This window comes from Lepisosteus oculatus, unplaced genomic scaffold (assembly GCF_040954835.1).
Source record: "Lepisosteus oculatus isolate fLepOcu1 unplaced genomic scaffold, fLepOcu1.hap2 HAP2_SCAFFOLD_99, whole genome shotgun sequence".
NCBI classification, from domain to species: Eukaryota; Metazoa; Chordata; class Actinopteri; order Semionotiformes; family Lepisosteidae; genus Lepisosteus; species Lepisosteus oculatus.
Window position 1 is genome coordinate 88,879 of NW_027168435.1, and position 17,130 is coordinate 106,008.

Sequence of the window (17,130 nt, forward strand, 5' to 3'; positions counted from 1 at the left end):
TCGGATGGCAGGATTCAGAGTCCGGAGTGCGGACTGATGGCGCACGGAGGGTCCATATACTGTGGATCCCTCAGTGATCTTCCGCGTATTCAAACCGCCAGCGTGTGACTCCCCTGTCCCCGTGACCTCATTGCTCTCCTCTCTCCTCTGTGCAGCTGAGCCCGACTCACGGTAAAATGGAAAAAAATATGCCCTCGACGTGAGATGTATTCTGGAGCGAGCCAGTGTTGCGCATAGCTGCCTTCAAAGCAGTTAACCCAGGTACGATTCCCGGCCAACGCAGTTGCGAACGTTTTCAAATGCTGTCATGAGCCTTGGATTGTGACTAGCAAACCGAAGCCTTTTGAAAGAGCTAAAGCACTGCAAAACGGAATTGAAGGAGAATCTTACAGGGGATTCTGAGCAGTGTCTGCATACATGCAGTCAGATAAAGGTGCTGAAAGCTTGAGCTACTCTCAATGTCATGATGCCCTTCCCCGGAGTAATTCTGTTACATTGAAAGAATGCTTCTGGCAGGTTCAAAAAACCGGGGTAAAGTTAGTAACTTGAAGTTCGAAAACGATTTTGGCACGCCTGTAGCGCTTTCACGAAATCTCTTAGAGTTACAAATACACTTGCTTTGTGTATAAAATACATTGTGGATGCTTTCTCAGCCTTTACTTTTCGTTTTTATGACATTTTTTTGACCAAGCACGAATATGCTTTTGTCCATATCTCCGCGATGGAAGCACAGAACGCCTTCAAACCAAAAGCATTTTAAAGACCACGACTTGTGGATATTTCCACAGCCCTTTACATCAATCTATCACTGAGCTAATAATCTTTTTTTAAACCTCCGGTTTTTCATCGATGCGTAATTACGCACGAACTGGAACCCGGGGGACCGCTGTGTGCACACGTTCACAACGCGAGAAAATACTGTTCAATACGGCTTCATGCGAAAAACCCGTATACTGTATAACCATAGGAAGCAGAACAGCGCGGTCTCCCATTACCCAGACTGTAAGCACGGGAATAAAGCTTTGTTTGATTTCTGAAACCCTTCCTTTACGTCCCTGTTTTCATTCAGGTAAGGGTCAACTATATTGAAAATACTACTGACAGCAGGAAGATTAAAAGATTCTTTACTCAGCAGCTTATTAAAAACAGCTCCCATGATGTTCAAACCGATTTTTTACACAGAACACTGACACAGCTTTGTGTTCTGAATCTCTTTTTCTCTTGCTTTTATTTAATGTGGCACAATGCACTGGTTCACAAACCAATAGCATTTAAACCACAGCACCCACAATGCTGCAGGTAAGTGTTTTGCACACTAAGCAGGTCATCTGACTATTCCCAGCTTTGTTTTGGGTTATGGAACCTTTATTTTTTTATGATTTTCTGAAGATAACACTACAGGTGGGATGGGTGGGTTGTCTTCATGGCTCAATAGCATTTCAAATACAGCACCCACACTGCTGAAACCAAGTGTTTTACACACCAGACAGGCCCCCGAACCTCATACAACCTTACTGTGGCTGTGGCCCCTTTCTTTATTTTGTAATGATTTTCTGAAGATAACACTACATGTAATACACTGGGACAGGTGGGTCATCTTCATGGCTCAATAGCATTTCAAATACAGCACCCACACTGCTGAAACCAAGTGTTTTTCACACCAGACAGGCCCCCGGACCTCGTACAACCTTGCTGTGGCTGTGGCCCCTTTCTTTAATTTTTTATGATTTTCTGAAGATAACACTACAGGTAATACACTGGGACAGGTGGGTCGTCTTCATGGCTCAATAGCATTTCAAATACAGCACCCACTCTGCTGAAACCAAGTGTTTTACACACCAGACAGGCCCCCAAACCTCATACAACCTTACTGTGGCTGTGGCCCCTTTCTTTATTTTGTAATGATTTTCTGAAGATAACACTACAGGTAATACACTGGGACGGGTGGGTCGTCTTCATGGCTCAATAGCATTTCAAATACAGCACCCACTCTGCTGAAACCAAGTGTTTTACACACCAGACAGGCCCCCAAACCTCATACAACCTTGCTGTGGCTGTGGCCCCTTTCTTTAATTTTTTATGATTTTCTGAAGATAACACTACAGGTAATACACTGGGACAGGTGGGTCGTCTTCATGGCTCAATAGCATTTCAAATACAGCACCCACTCTGCTGAAACCAAGTGTTTTACACACCAGACAGGCCCCCAAACCTCGTACAACCTTACTGTGGCTGTGGCCCCTTTCTTTATTTTGTAATGATTTTCTGAAGATAACACTACAGGTAATACACTGGGACGGGTGGGTCGTCTTCATGGCTCAATAGCATTTCAAATACAACAGCCACACTGCTGAAACCAGGTGTTTTACACACCAGACAGCCCCCAGAACCTTATACAACCTTGCTGTGGTTGTGGCCCCTTTCTTTATTTTTTTATGAGTTTTTCAATATGGCACCATTAGACAGGCGGTACATGGGGATAGTACATCATGCTCTTCACGAGTCAATAGCTCTTCAAGCACAACAGCCACAGTGCTGCAACCAGGTGTTTTACACACCAGACAGCTCCCCTAACCTTATACAACCTCGCTTTGAGTTGTTTAACATTTCTTTCAAATCACTTGGGTTCATCAATCATTTGATCATTTTTCAGCGTGGAATAAACCTATTACTTGTTCCTTGGAGATTACCATCTGCTGATAAGATATGATCGCTATATTGACCATATACAATTTCTTGCATAAGGAATTCATATTTTGCGTACACCGATCCCCCCGGAGTCCCAAGTGATTCTGGTTTTGGAAAGCTAAAGGACAATGAGCTTCACGATACCAGGGGGACAGTGGGTGGTCAAGTCTCCCCTAAACAATGGATCTTGTCATATTATGATGTCAGTGCATTTAATAAATGTTGTTGAACTCTCTTTAGCCCAAATACAGAGGAGCCCAGACCCAGAATGTTACTGACAGAGAGTGATCTCATTATGTGTGTTTGGATTTTAACAACTATTTTTATTGTTTGCTAGAACCAAAACAATCTATGTTAGACATTTTCATCTTCAGCCAAAAATACAAACCTGTGTACGTAGTGTGGTGCAGGTTCTTGTCCCATCCTGCTCTTGGTCCAGGTTGGAGGGTTGCACCGATTCTGAATCTTGTTAGCTGGTATGGATGGGTTTGGGGGTGTTGATACCAGAGTGGTCCAGGAGGGGGATTCAGGTGTCTCGGGGGCATTCTTGTTTTTCTATGAGTTCAGGTTGATTCTGTTGGTTCTGTCATGAATCTCCCTCACGCAGGCAAGCGCTCCCGCATTCCCTCGAGCTCTCCCCATACCAAACGTGCACATGTCAATCAGTCCTCTACTTAAACCCTCATCTGTCCCCCGGTCATTGCTCACGATTGAGATTCTGTCCCGGAGCTTACCTACTAACTACGCTTTTGCCTTACTATGACTTCTCCCCTGGACCTCGACCCCGCTTTTCCGACAACTGCTTTAGCCACTCGATTTTGTACCTTCGCCTGTTTTACGCTTTCTCGGATCCTGACCCCAGCCTGTCTCTTCATTTACGCCTCTGCCTACCGACGCAACTTCTACGCCTTCCCGGACTCGGGCCCCTGCCTGTTTACTCCGACTACGCCTGCGTCTCGGGCCAACCCTACCAAGGGCACCGCATTGGATCCCTATCCTCAGCAGTCAGCCCCTGCGTGACAGGTTCTGAGTGTCTTGGTTACATCCGTTTGTGTGTATAGATGAAAAAGCTATTGAAGAGCACCCCCACACCCCCCACCCGTCTCGGTGGAAGTTGCCATGTTCAAAAAATCCTAAAAAGATAATTAAAGTTGCACACAACAAAGCATGACTGTGAAAGGTCAGGAGGCCTGCCTAGTGAGCACAACACTTGATTACAGTCAAAAAAAACATTAAAAAATAAAGAAATGTTCCACAACTCAAAGCGAGGTTGTATAAGGTTAGGGGAAATGTCTGGTGTAAAACACCTGGTTGCAGCACTGTGGCTGTTGTGCTTGAAGAGCTATTGACTCATGAATAGCACCCCCCAATCCCCATGTACCGCCTGTCTAATGGTGCCATATTGAAAAACTAAAATTCTTATTAAAAAAATAAATAAAGGGGCCACAACCACAGAAAGGTTGTATAAGGTTAGGGGACCTGTGTGGTGTGTAAAACACTTGGTTTCAGCAGAGTGGGTGCTGTATTTGAAATGCTATTGAGCCATGAAGACGACCCACCCGTCCCAGTGTATTACCTGTAGTGTAATCTTCAGAAAATCATAAAAAATTAAAGAAAGGGGCCACAGCCACAGCAAGGTTGTACGAGGTTTGGGGGCCTGTCTGGTGTGTAAAACACTTGGTTTCAGCAGAGTGGGTGCTGTATTTGAAATGCTATTGAGCCATGAAGACGACCCACCCGTCCCAGTGTATTACCTGTAGTGTTATCTTCAGAAACTCATTACAAAATAAAGAAAGGGGCCACAGCCACAGTAAGGTTGTATGAGGTTTGGGGGCCTGTCTGGTGTGTAAAACACTTGGTTTCAGCAGAGTGGGTGCTGTATTTGAAATGCTATTGAGCCATGAAGACGACCCACCTGTCCCAGTGTATTACCTGTAGTGTAATCTTCAGAAAATCATAAAAAATTAAAGAAAGGGGCCACAGCCACAGCAAGGTTGTATGAGGTCCGGGGGCCTGTCTGGTGTGTAAAACACTTGGTTTCAGCAGAGTGGGTGCTGTATTTGAAATGCTATTGAGCCATGAAGACGACCCACCCGTCCCAGTGTATTACCTGTAGTGTTATCTTCAGAAACTCATTACAAAATAAAGAAAGGGGCCACAGCCACAGTAAGGTTGTATGAGGTTTGGGGGCCTGTCTGGTGTGTAAAACACTTGGTTTCAGCAGAGTGGGTGCTGTATTTGAAATGCTATTGAGCCATGAAGACGACCCACCTGTCCCAGTGTATTACCTGTAGTGTAATCTTCAGAAAATCATAAAAAAATTAAAGAAAGGGGCCACAGCCACAGCAAGGTTGTACGAGGTCCGGGGGCCTGTCTGGTGTGTAAAACACTTGGTTTCAGCAGAGTGGGTGCTGTATTTGAAATGCTATTGAGCCATGAAGACAACCCACCCATCCCACCTGTAGTGTTATCTTCAGAAAATCATAAAAAAATAAAGGTTCCATAACCCAAAACAAAGCTGGGAATAGTCAGATGACCTGCTTAGTGTGCAAAACACTTACCTGCAGCATTGTGGGTGCTGTGGTTTAAATGCTATTGGTTTGTGAACCAGTGCATTGTGCCACATTAAATAAAAGCAAGAGAAAAAGAGATTCAGAACACAAAGCTGTGTCAGTGTTCTGTGTAAAAAATCGGTTTGAACATCATGGGAGCTGTTTTTAATAAGCTGCTGAGTAAAGAATCTTTTAATCTTCCTGCTGTCAGTAGTATTTTCAATATAGTTGACCCTTACCTGAATGAAAACAGGGCGTAAAGGAAGGGTTTCAGAAATCAAACAAAGCTTTATTCCCGTGCTTACAGTCTGGGTAATGGGAGACTGCGCTGTTCTGCTTCCTATGGTCATATACGGGTTTTTCGCATGAAGCCGTATTGAACAGTATTTCTCGCGTTGTGAACGTGTGCACACAGCAGTCCCCCGGGTTCCAGTTCGTGCGTAATTACGCATCGATGAAAAACCGGAGGTTTTAAAAAAGATAATTAGCTCAGTGATAGTTTGATGTAAAGGGTGTGGAAATATCCACAAGTCGTGGTCTTTAAAATGCATTTGGTTTGACAGCGTTCTGTGCTTCCATCGCGAAGATATGGACAAAAGAATATTCGTGCTTGGTCAAAAAAATGTCATAAAAACGACAAAGTAAAGGCTGAGAAAGCATCCACAATGTATTTTATACACAAAACAAGCATTCTCGCAACTCTAAGAGGTTTCGTGAAAGCGCTACAGGCGTGCCAAAATCGTTTTCGAACTTCGAGCTAACTTTACCCCGGTGTTCAAAAAGGGACCCTTGTTAATTGGAGAAATCAATGATTTCGAATGAATTCTGTATGCGTTTAAAGACAGCTATACACAGAAAACATGCAGGACACTGCTCATGATATTTCCCGAGCCGAAACACAGTGCGTTTTTCCAAGCCATTTGACAAAGCCCGCCCACTGAAAACTGCAGCAGATCGTGTAAAGACGTTCAACTTTGTAACTACTGCACGCAAAGGAAGCAGAATAAATTCCTCTTTTCAAACTGTCAAAGGTTTGCTTTGCGAACGCTGCAGGACATCGCACAATCTCTTTTGAATGGGGACAAACGATTTCTTATGGGGCGCAGTAAGTACAGACGTTTAAAATGCTCCACTCATACCGACGATGCAGCATGAAGAAGCGCAACCTAACGTTTGACAGACAAAAGCCAGGCGCCGCTACGAGCAATATGAAATCATACTGACAGCACACGGCGTTTCGCGCTGACACAAAAGTAATCTCGACAGACGCTGTTCTCTGCATAAAGCTGAAAGAGCTAAAGAGCGTTTCTGTTGAGACGTAACAAGCTCGTTTCTTTCTACCATGATATCACCGTGACCAAATCTGTCTTTAAACACCTTGCTCAGTCTCTGACGAGACTGTCAAAAATTGCTTTCGCCGATTGTATTGCAAACCGGCGGAAGCGGGGTATTGGGAAAAGTTTTCAACTAGCAATAATCGCGCCTCGGCTAAACGTCACAGGCTACGATACTGCCACTGCGCAAAGCTGACGGTTGCCAGGCAACCGCGGGGATCCTATGGAAATCGTTATCGATCGTCTCATGGCATGTCGTTGCTATAACGCTTCATATTTGTCGTCTTCTTCTTCTAGCTTGAGGTTTTGAAGAATTTCATGACAGACAAGGGCTCCGTTGGGAACAAAGGGCGTTGTGAGAAAACCGTTGCTTATTTTCAGCAGCAGAAATACAACCCTTTAAATACAAGATGACAGAACAATGACGAAGGGCATGCCGGGAGGAACTCATGCACTACAGAGGAAAGGGGGCGGGCACGTACAGTTCACATTCAAGCCACAAGTACTCTTCTTGGATGTTGCACAAACAAATCCTAACGTCTTGAAAGCATTGCAGCATGTTTGTGTCCCACTTCCCGTGGCTGCGGGACGACTGACACGAACGGACAAACACAATCTGTGGCGTTTAGCGTGACATAGTCTTGCAGGCATCGTGCTGTCTCACTGCAATACTATACCGCTGGAGGAAACAGTCCATCTGGCCATGAAACTCATTTGAACGTCTAGCTACAGCAACTAACAATATCATGATTTATTCAGGATGTGTGGAATCAGCACGTCCCGGAGACAGCTTCCGAAATCGTGAGCATTCTCTGGTGGTAGGGGCGTTCAAGATGGCGCTCAGGTGGGAGGTAAAGTTTAGTGGTTGGGGAGTTTTTTTGAGTTTTTCATGACCTGAATGTTAATTTTTGCTTTTTTTGACTACAGAAAAATAAGGACTTAACACTAGTTGTTTAAACTTCAGTTATAATTGAAAGAAAAAAAAACGATTTTTTTTTAGGTTTAAAAAGTCCGATATGAGTAACACTGGGAAAAGAAAAGAGAGTGCTGGGTCTTCGCAGGAGAACTCTAAGATACCTCAATCGTATATGTATAGCACTACAAAAAAATCGATGGCAACTAAAGGGAAAAGTGAAGCAGCTGCAGGGGCAGCAAGAGGGCGGAGGCGCCACGCGCCCGGCCGACGTGTTGGACCGGTGCGCTTTACGTGCTGAAATAAACACGCGACAGCCCCGAAATGTTTCCAGAGTGCTGTGCACTGAAGACTTGCCTGGTGCTCCTCCGTGCAGATTGTTTGTCCTCCTCCAGTGCGGGACGAGCCAACACAAGGGAGCGCATTCGCCAACATCCAGGCACGCAAAGCGATTTGGAAAGCAGCTCCTTTCCAAAGAGTTGCACACGAACGATCCTTCAGTCCCGCTCGGGGGGCACGGAACCCCTGCCACACACAGCTTCAAGTAGCGAGTCAGGCGCCGGGGCTTTCGCTTACGGCCACACCACCCTGAACACGCCTGATCTCGTCTGATCTCGGAAGCTAAGCAGCGTCAGGCCTGGGTAGTACTTGGATGGGAGACTGCCTGGGAATACCAGGTGCTGTAAGCTTTTGCTCTCCCGGCCAGCAGGGGTCGCCGTTGGTGCCGTAGGCTTTGGGAGGAAAACCTGCAGGATGGAAAGGTGATCTATAGCCTCATCTCTAGAGATGTTTTGTTGCTGTGGCATGTGTGTGACCCATATTCCAAAAAAAAACCCCGTCTGTAAAACGAATATCGAAGCTGCCTCTAAATCTGCAAATGAAGATGAGTCGATAAACCACTCGTTTTTCGTATAACTAGACATATATTCATTTGTTACCGATTTCATTCATTGAGCACGGATACAATAGAGGTACAGCCATTCACTGTTTGACATGTCTGCACTGGTACAGAACCGAGCAATCAGAAAACGGGTGAAACTGTCTTTAGACTCAGCATACAGTACCGAGGCCCCCCATGACCAAATAAAGGCTAACCTCGATAATCAGCCTAAAGAACGCAGACTACAGCAAAACGACTGACTTTGAAAAGGGAATGAACGTCCGGAAGGAGTAGTGGAACTAGCTTGAGATGCTTCTCCGGACCCCTAACTAAAAGCCAGCGAGAACCAGCAGCGGCGTCCACTCCTGTCGAACCGGGATCCTTCCGCAGCCACGCAGCTCGTGGTGTCCTAACCCTCCCGTATCTGATTTTGGACCAAGCACATCAGGGGAGAGCGCGAACGCAGTCCCCCACTACCAGAAATTATGCAGTCGAGATTCCCACATTTGGGGAATTCGCAGGGGTCAGCACAGCCGGAGTGTAATGGCCGAGCCTCGCCCTGGGTGAACCTCCTTCTTGATCAAGGTATCTCCCCTGCCAGGTAAGTATGAGTTAAACAGGCCCCTGCAAGCGGCCCGCACCCACAGCACAAATCGCGCAGCCTAGGCCACCTCCTCGCCCCGCACCAACAACATGTCCACTTGTTAACACCAACAATCATGTCCACTGGTTGGGGAATAAGGTTTAACCCTGTTGCATAGGAAATTGCCTGTAGGGTTTTCCCTAAGCTTTCCAACTTTTGCTGCTGTCGATACAGTCTGTCACTACCCTCCGGCATCTCTGACCCCTGCCTTCTTGGGGCAGTCAGGGTGAGAGTGCCAGTAGCACACAAACCTACCAGAAAAAAGCAAACGTGCAACAGTGGCGGCAGCAATCAGTCCTCCCAAAAGTCTTTTCGGGTGGCTGATCCCAGTCATCTCCTTCTGAATGACTGTCGCCTTTCTAAGCTGGCGCAGCGTGTACATGGTGTCTTTCTCAGTATGCCCTGTGGCATCTTGGGCACCAACATCCTGGAAATATGGGGAGATCTGACGCAGCTGCTGATGCTGCTCCTCCTTTTCCAGGGCATCTACTTTTTCGATTTGTTCATGCCTGTGCTCTAGGAACCCTGCAGGGGGCGGTGCAGCGGTAGAGCATGCCTGACCCTCGGCTGAGTGGTCATCTGGAGCACCTGAGTGATCTGGGATTGTTACCCCGTTCTCACTGTTCAGGTCCACCCTGCACACTTCCTGATTGAGGAATCCCTCTATCGGCATGTTTACAATCGTTCGCTGGGCGTGGGTGTAGGACACCTGCTCGCTCCCCCCTTCCCTTGCTAGGGGTTCGGGGAGCTGCCCCAGTACTGGGATAGCTAGTTCACTGTCTTTGAACTTACTATCACTCACCAGGCCCATGTCAGTGCAGGCGGGGATTCTGACACCCCTCTTTGCGATGTCCTGCACTGGCAGGCGGGTGACTTGACCATCCAGCTCCAGTCTGGCTGAACCACTGTTGGTCAGACTCAGACTGACAGACTGAGCTGGTGGCTGTAAGAAAACCGGCTCGGCTTTCATTCCCTGTCTAACCTGTGAATGTTGCACCAGGGGCACCTGGCGGTGGCCCTGTGACAGCTGCTCAAGCAGATCCTCACTAATAGAGGACCTCTCAGGGCTAAGGGTGAGGGCTACATCACCAACCTGCTCTCCTGCCATCTGGATCCCTTCCACCACTGCAGGGTGGTGTTCCTGACCCCTCTTGGGTGCCAGGGTGCACAGGGAAAGCTCCTTTTCATCGCCAGGTGGGGAGATCTGCTCCTCTTTAGGGATGTAAAAGGTGTGTGCTTTACCTGGTGGATCAGGCGGCTGCTTGGAGCACCGCTCCTGTGGCATGGAGGCTGTTGGGACCTTGGCCGGGACACGACTTCCCTGTATATCCGGGGAACAAGGAAATATTTTTATTTCTTGTCCAGAGGGAACAGAAGGAATCTCCACATAGGCTTATGTGTTCGGTGGGCACTGTGTGAGCACAGTCTGCCTCTTGGCCCCCCTTTCCTTCTGTACAGAAGGCTTAGGAGCCTTGACCTGTTTCCACACTTTGCCTTTCTGGTGATCCACCAAAGGTTCCTCTCTGAGTCGCATGCCCTTTTCTTTTTCAACCCGTTTGAGCTTGCCGTGTGACATCAAACACCTTTCAACGTCAGTGTCAATCAGTGTCTCACTGTGTAAGACATCTCCCATGGCAGCCTTGAGGTAAAAGCTACTTGCTTTTCCTCTGTGTTTTACTGCCTGCTCTGTGACTTCAGGGGTGGAGTCAGCACTGACTTGGGAGTGGCTGAATTCATCCAGGCAGGAACCCTTCCGCTCAATCAGATAGACTGAGGGAGGGAGAGGGGGCGGGTCTCCGCCTCCTCCAGTGGAGAGTATCAGCTCATTCACGCTTCCCGCAGCCTTGGGGAGCGGTTGTCCCTGTCCTAATAAAGCTTGTTCAAGCATGGCCAGGTGGGCGGCTACTGAATCCTTTTGTTCAGCTTTATCTAGCCCTTTCCCTCCCCCGGTGTTCTCATGGCACTTAGGACGCTGGGTGCGGTCCTGTGTGCATGCTTTGGAACGGGGCTTAGCCAGCTCAGGAGCCTGTGCTCCTTCGAGCAGGGGGGAATTAACCCTGCTGGCTCTGACGGCAAACACAGTCACTTTAACAGCTTTTTGCTCAGAGCGACTTTGGACATCATACTCCCAGGCTTTCTGCACGAATCTCTTAATATCAGTCATTTTCATGGTCTGTGCATCTGTATGCATTAAGATCATCTTTCTGACTGACGGGTGGAGATTCGCAATGAATAAACCCTTGAAATGTGTGTTCTCTTCGCAACCCTCATCATTTCGCCCTGCAAAATAAGTTCGTCTAAGTCATTCGTAATATTCGCGAGGGGACTCTGCTCTCTCGTGCTTAATGTTAAGAGCGGCGGCTATCGCAGCAGTCGGGTCAATAAACGCACTTTATTCTTCAATAAGTGCTTGACAAAGCTTCTCAAAATCATTACAGACTTCTTTCATCTGCCTAGCCATCCACTCATGTACAGCTCTGCTGGTAGTTTTCCTGACCAGAAACACTTTCTCCTGTTCTGTGGCGTTTGGCAGATACTGCAGGGTATACCTGAGGTCCTGAATATAACTCTCGATATTATTCTCTGACACTGCGGGGTCAAATCTCTCTATGTCCTTCGCTAGCTCTCTCAGAGAATGGAGATTTATCCTTCTAGCTTCTCCGCTGACGGAGATATGGAAGAGATCGTGGTCAGACCTGTCGCTGCTAGAGAGAGTGCTAAATAGCGACTCGAATTCAGACCTTTTAGCAACCATCGTTAAACTTAAAGAGTATTACTTTTAAGTACGAAATCACAGTTTTACCACAGAAAACCACAAGATCAAGTATGCAATCAACCCGGTAGATCGCAAAAGATCACAAAACAATCAAGCACTGCTTAAAGAGCAAGGGGAACTTTTTTTTCTTTCGGCTTTCAGCACACCGTATTGTTGTGTATGAAACCAGCGGCGTTTTATATTGAATTATTCCGCTTGGTTGACTCATTTCAGTCTTGCCACGCCCACCCAGGGACGCCAAATAATGTAAGAAAACCGGCTCAGGGACGCCAAATATGTAATGTTGCCATAGCAAAATTAAATGTAGTGGCTCTCTGAAGGCACCAGTTCTGTAGGGTTTGGGCATTTACTGAGACAATTATTAATTGTAGCAGTAAATCACAAAGTTGATTCTTTTGATGGCTTTAGAATCCAACCATGCGACATAACTCAAACAACGCGCACACACAGGTACTAATACACGAGGATACATTTATTAATACATAAAATATGCATGTAAACCTAACAGATCTTATCGAGAGGGTTATCAGAATACAAAAGATATATATTCAGTCAGTTACGAAGTGTTACACATATCAAGAGGACATACGTTCAGTATATATTTCATTAAGACCGTTTCGTTAATGAACTTGGTTATAACTTCTACATTAGATACTCAAACAAGTACATAACTCTTAGGAATTAAATTGATATCAACTGGTTGGGATAACAATTGAATTCTCGAGCTGTAATGCATTGAAGTTGAATACTCATCCAATCTTTGGGGATTCAGATCTTCCTGCGGGCACAAAGAAACAGTTGCAGGCTGTTGCTGTCCAATCCGCGCTCTCTGGCTCCGTGCCAGGCTGTGCTGTGCAGCTTGCGACGGTGCGCTGCTGATGCTCACTGACTGGCTAGTTAGTGTTGGCTTTAACTAGCAAAGTTTGTGCACAGGAGAAAAGATGACTATGGGTCCCAGCCAGTCAGGAAGAGGACCGGTTCGTTCCTAATGAAGAGCTAGTTCTGAATAGTGATTCAGCTGTCCACAGTTCCGACCTGTTCACGAGGCCTGCTGCTGGTGCTAACCTCGGGTGGATCCTCTGGTTATTCTCTGGCAACCTCCGCTCTAGACTCTTAGAACAAAGGAAAGTTCTGGCACTCGGACACACTGGCCGTTCCGTGGTTGTCCGGGCTGAGTCTCAGGATGGTCAGGAGGCGCGCTGCGAGAATGTCCTGCCCTTGGGAGCCTTCTGCTCCTGGGCCGTCCTGCCCTGGAATTCTCCTTTGAATTCCCTTTAGAATTGTCCACAGAATCCTCTGAATCCTCCCTTCTGAATCTTACTGAATCTCACAGGCTCTCTGTGTTGCCTGTTTTTACCTGGAGGAACTTCAGCTCATTGATTGGCTGAAAGTTCCATGGGCATCAGAGTCCCACGTGGGTTACTCGGCCCTACCAGTCCCTGATTGATTGATCAAGGTGAGATATGAGTCACTTAGTCCTGACACTTAGTAATGCAGTCCAGATGTCCAACTGGCACTCCCTAGACAGATAGGCGCCAATGGATGACCATTGATCATGATAGCCAGGCTAAGCTAAGTGCATCCCCCTTTGGGAGCTGTCCTAGGACCTTAAATCACCCTGCATGAATAGTCTCTCTGTGGCTGCACCACAGAGATGAACAGAGAAATGGGGCCTCATTTGGGAAGGCTCAGAACACTTAATTCTGCCTTATTAATAAGCCTCGCCGCTACACACATATATTAATATAATAAATGATTGCTTATGCTTTATAAACAAATCTAATTAAAATAAAAGCTTAAGTTTTGTATTTATCTTGTACCATAGAACATGATTTTCTTTGTATTTCAATCCCACAAAGTGTCCAAATGACGCACTACATGATATAAGGAAGATTATCACATGCATATCGGTATTATCTTTCTTACGAAAATGCATTCCTTTCATTACCTTTTACTTTTTAAAATGAACTCAAATTGTGTATAATGTAATAATTTCAGTAGAATAGATTCTAATAATATAATGATCCAGTGTTTTGCACTACTTCACTGCTTCACTGCTCTATGCCGTCTGGAAATAAATCCTCAGACTGCTTACTGCCCTGGGCATGTACCAATGAATTACAGGAGCACATCTATTTCTCACTGCGTTGAAGCAGGAGACACACAGTCTCTGCAAACACATCCTAAATACAGTGTTCCAGCACCTTTGACCTCATCCAGAATGTATCATTTCTTGAAAGGGATTGCTGTCCGAATGCACATCTGAATCCCAAACAGAATCTCTAGTAAAATACGATCATTTGTGAAACAGGCAAATGACTGTCTCAGGGGCCCATTCCTCATTGTCAGACATATGTATGCAATGCTTTCACCGTGCATTGAGCAATAGGGATTAAAAACACAGCAGGTAAGGTTAGATGTCATGTTCTATGATCATTTCTTTCAGCATTAGGGACTAAATATACTAAACGTATGATACTAAAATGTTATTTTCACATATATTAATGTAATAAATGATTGCTTATGCTTTATAAATAAATCTAATTAAAATAAAAGCTTAAGTTTTGTATTTATCTTGTCCCATAGAACATGATTTTCTTTGTATTTCAAGCCGACAAAGTGTCCTTTGATCTCTATTCTGTGGTAATCCACGATGATCCCGTTCTTCAGGTAATTCATCATGTCCTCCCTCGCCTGTTGAGAGGCCACCTGATCTCTTCTGCCGTGGCGTGCTTCATACACGCCCTCTTGAAGTGAGCAGGAAGCTGATCAAAAGTATTCAGGCACATCTTGCACACCAGGGGAATCCTCGCGGGTTTCCTTTGAAAATAAATAATACCATCTGTGTATAGAAACAAGCTAAGACTGATTTCTTAAATTATCCTTAAAATTCTCTCTCATAGTTTGAGCATAATGATTTTATTGCATTTATATAAGAATTGCTCATTGCTCCAAAATAAATAATGGTCTCAGTCACAGACTTTCCAATAGAAGCCATTGTGGAGTTCAGCAACTGCAGGTCCTAGAAGTGGGGAAGGAATTTTAAAAGAGAAATTGAATTACAATACAGAAGGAATGGCTGAGGGTTCACTGAAATGTATAAATATACAAATTCCAAAGACTGAGTCCATATAGAAACAACTACTTTTCATTTTCAGTATAAGAAAAAAAAAACATTATCTTCCAAAGCATCATAAAATTGTCCCTTCTTCCAGACCCTACTTCTCTCTTGTAGTAGTACAGCAGACCTTTCCAGGTGAGCAGATCACAGAGTCCGAAATGAGCTTCCTCCATCAAGCAAAGTACCTGAACATGACTCTGTCTTCATAAAAGCGCCCCTGTAATAAAGAAATTAAATCCAAAATCAAGAGGGCAGTTGCCTACTGAAATACAAGAAGTCATCAATTTTAACCTAGCAACACATTAAAGGCTGCATCTATACAAGTGCGATTCTAGAAATGCTCACCAGATTACGTTTTAAGAAGGAACTGCGCCTCAGGTTCCGCCGAGATCTTAACTCGGATGGCAGGATTCAGAGTCCGGAGTGTGGACTGATGGCGAACGGAGGGTCCACATACTGTGGATCCCTCAGTGATCTTCCGCGTATTCAAACCGCCAGCGTGTGACTCCCCTGTCCCTATGATCTCATTGCTCTGCTCTCTCCTCTGTGCAGCCGAGCCCGACTCACGGTAAAGTGAAAAAAAAGATGCCCTCAACGTGAGATTTACTCTGGAGCGAGGATAGATGTTACCTTTTTATCATTGAACAGGATGTATGTGATGTGGCGACTAGGTTCAATTTTGTATCCTCTTTAAAAGATTAAGGACTGGGGTGAGCGTGATTTACCACCCTTTCAGCTAAGAACCCGACTTGCGCACCGTTTAAGCTGCATAGACTCGGTCGTTTAACTCTTCTCCGTTAGCAGGGTTAAGGTTAAAGAAAAAAAAATAGCTGACTTCTTTTTTTTTTGCCAGCCGCTAGCGCTGATTAGCAAGGTTTGTATTTCATGTTTTGCAAGTTGCATCCATTTTAAGAAAAACAAGTCGCGTTAAAGACAGGAAATGAATACTTGCATTTAATTAAGTCTAGTTGTAGGCGGTTGTCTGTAAGGACCAGTTCTGTTCGAGAAGACAGAACAAAGAAGGCACCACTGGGATTCGAACCCAGGATCTCCTGTTTACTAGACAGGCGCTTTAACCAACTAAGCCAAGGTGCCCCAGGAGTGTTGTCCTTTTGCAGCCACTTGGACACACCACTCAGACACATCTGCATTCGGTGTGTGCTCCGCCTGCTCGCTGAGCAAGTTGCCACCTTTACATACAATAGCAACATCGACACCAAGAGAAAGGATGACAAATGGCTTTTATCTGGAACTTTTCATGTCCAAGGAGCTCAATGTGCTTTCTGTGTACAACAGGGCCACTGAACTCCACACTGGCCACTGAACCACAGCAGTGGCTTGCTGGCTTGACATCTCCCAAGGAAAATGTTGAAATCACATGTGGAACAGGAAAATGACCCTCGAGTACGTGGGGAAAAAAAGAAAAAGATCATCTGGAGCGCGCCAACCCATGTCCGGACAGCCCAGTTTCATCGACAAGGTGGCTGAGTGGTTAAGGTGATGGACTGCTAATCCATTGTGCTCTGCAAGCATGGGTTCGAATCCCATTCTCATCGCTCTCCATGTCTGACATGTGTGCCTGTTCGACGTCAGCCCTCCTGTTGTTTGCTCCGGTGCTAGAGCCGTACATTTTCTAGCGGTGGCTGAACATGGTATAGTAGGCCAACGTCGGTATCGAGCAGTGACAGTAACAGTACTTACTGCGCCCCATAAGAAATCGTTTGTCCCTGTTCAAAAGAGATTGTGCGATGTCCTGCGGCGTTCGTAAAGCAAACCTTTGACAGTTTGAAAAGAGGAATTTATTCTGCTTCCTGTGCGTGCAGTAGTTACAAAGTTGAACGTCTTTACACGATCTGCTGCAGTTTTCAGTGGGCGGGCTTTGTCAGATGGCTTGAAAAAACACACTGTGTTTTGGCTCGGGAAACATCATGAGCAGTGTCCTGCATGTTTTCTGTGTATAGCTGTCTTTTAACGCATACAGAATTCATTCGAAATCATTGATTTCTCCAATTAACAAGGGTCCCTTTTTGAACCTGCGAGAAGCATTCTTTCAAAGTAACAGATTTACTCCAGGGAAACCCAGCATGACATTGAGAGTAGCTCAAGCTTTCAGCACCCGTATCGGACTGCGTGTATGCAGACACCGCTCAGAATCCCCTGTAAGATTCTCCCTCAATTCCGTTTTTCAGTGCTTTAGCTCTTTCAAAAGGCTTCGCTTTGCTA

General features: G+C 45.7%; 4 non-coding genes across 4 annotated transcripts; 1 reads left to right on the top strand and 3 right to left on the bottom strand.

The window, feature by feature from the left end:
* Positions 1 to 6,626: 6,626 nt before the first annotated feature.
* Positions 6,627 to 6,768, bottom strand: LOC138237554 (U4 spliceosomal RNA). The gene has a single exon (XR_011189005.1). It is a non-coding gene; the product is annotated as a U4 spliceosomal RNA (small nuclear RNA).
* Positions 6,769 to 8,057: 1,289 nt separating this feature from the next.
* LOC138237567 (5S ribosomal RNA) lies at positions 8,058 to 8,176 on the top strand. The gene has a single exon (XR_011189017.1). It is a non-coding gene; the product is annotated as a 5S ribosomal RNA (ribosomal RNA).
* Positions 8,177 to 8,812: 636 nt separating this feature from the next.
* On the bottom strand, positions 8,813 to 8,976 carry LOC138237539 (U1 spliceosomal RNA). Its single transcript, XR_011188990.1, has one exon. It is a non-coding gene; the product is annotated as a U1 spliceosomal RNA (small nuclear RNA).
* A 6,952-nt stretch (positions 8,977 to 15,928) lies between these two features.
* On the bottom strand, positions 15,929 to 16,002 carry trnat-agu (transfer RNA threonine (anticodon AGU)). Its single transcript has one exon. It is a non-coding gene; the product is annotated as a tRNA-Thr (tRNA).
* Positions 16,003 to 17,130: the final 1,128 nt, after the last annotated feature.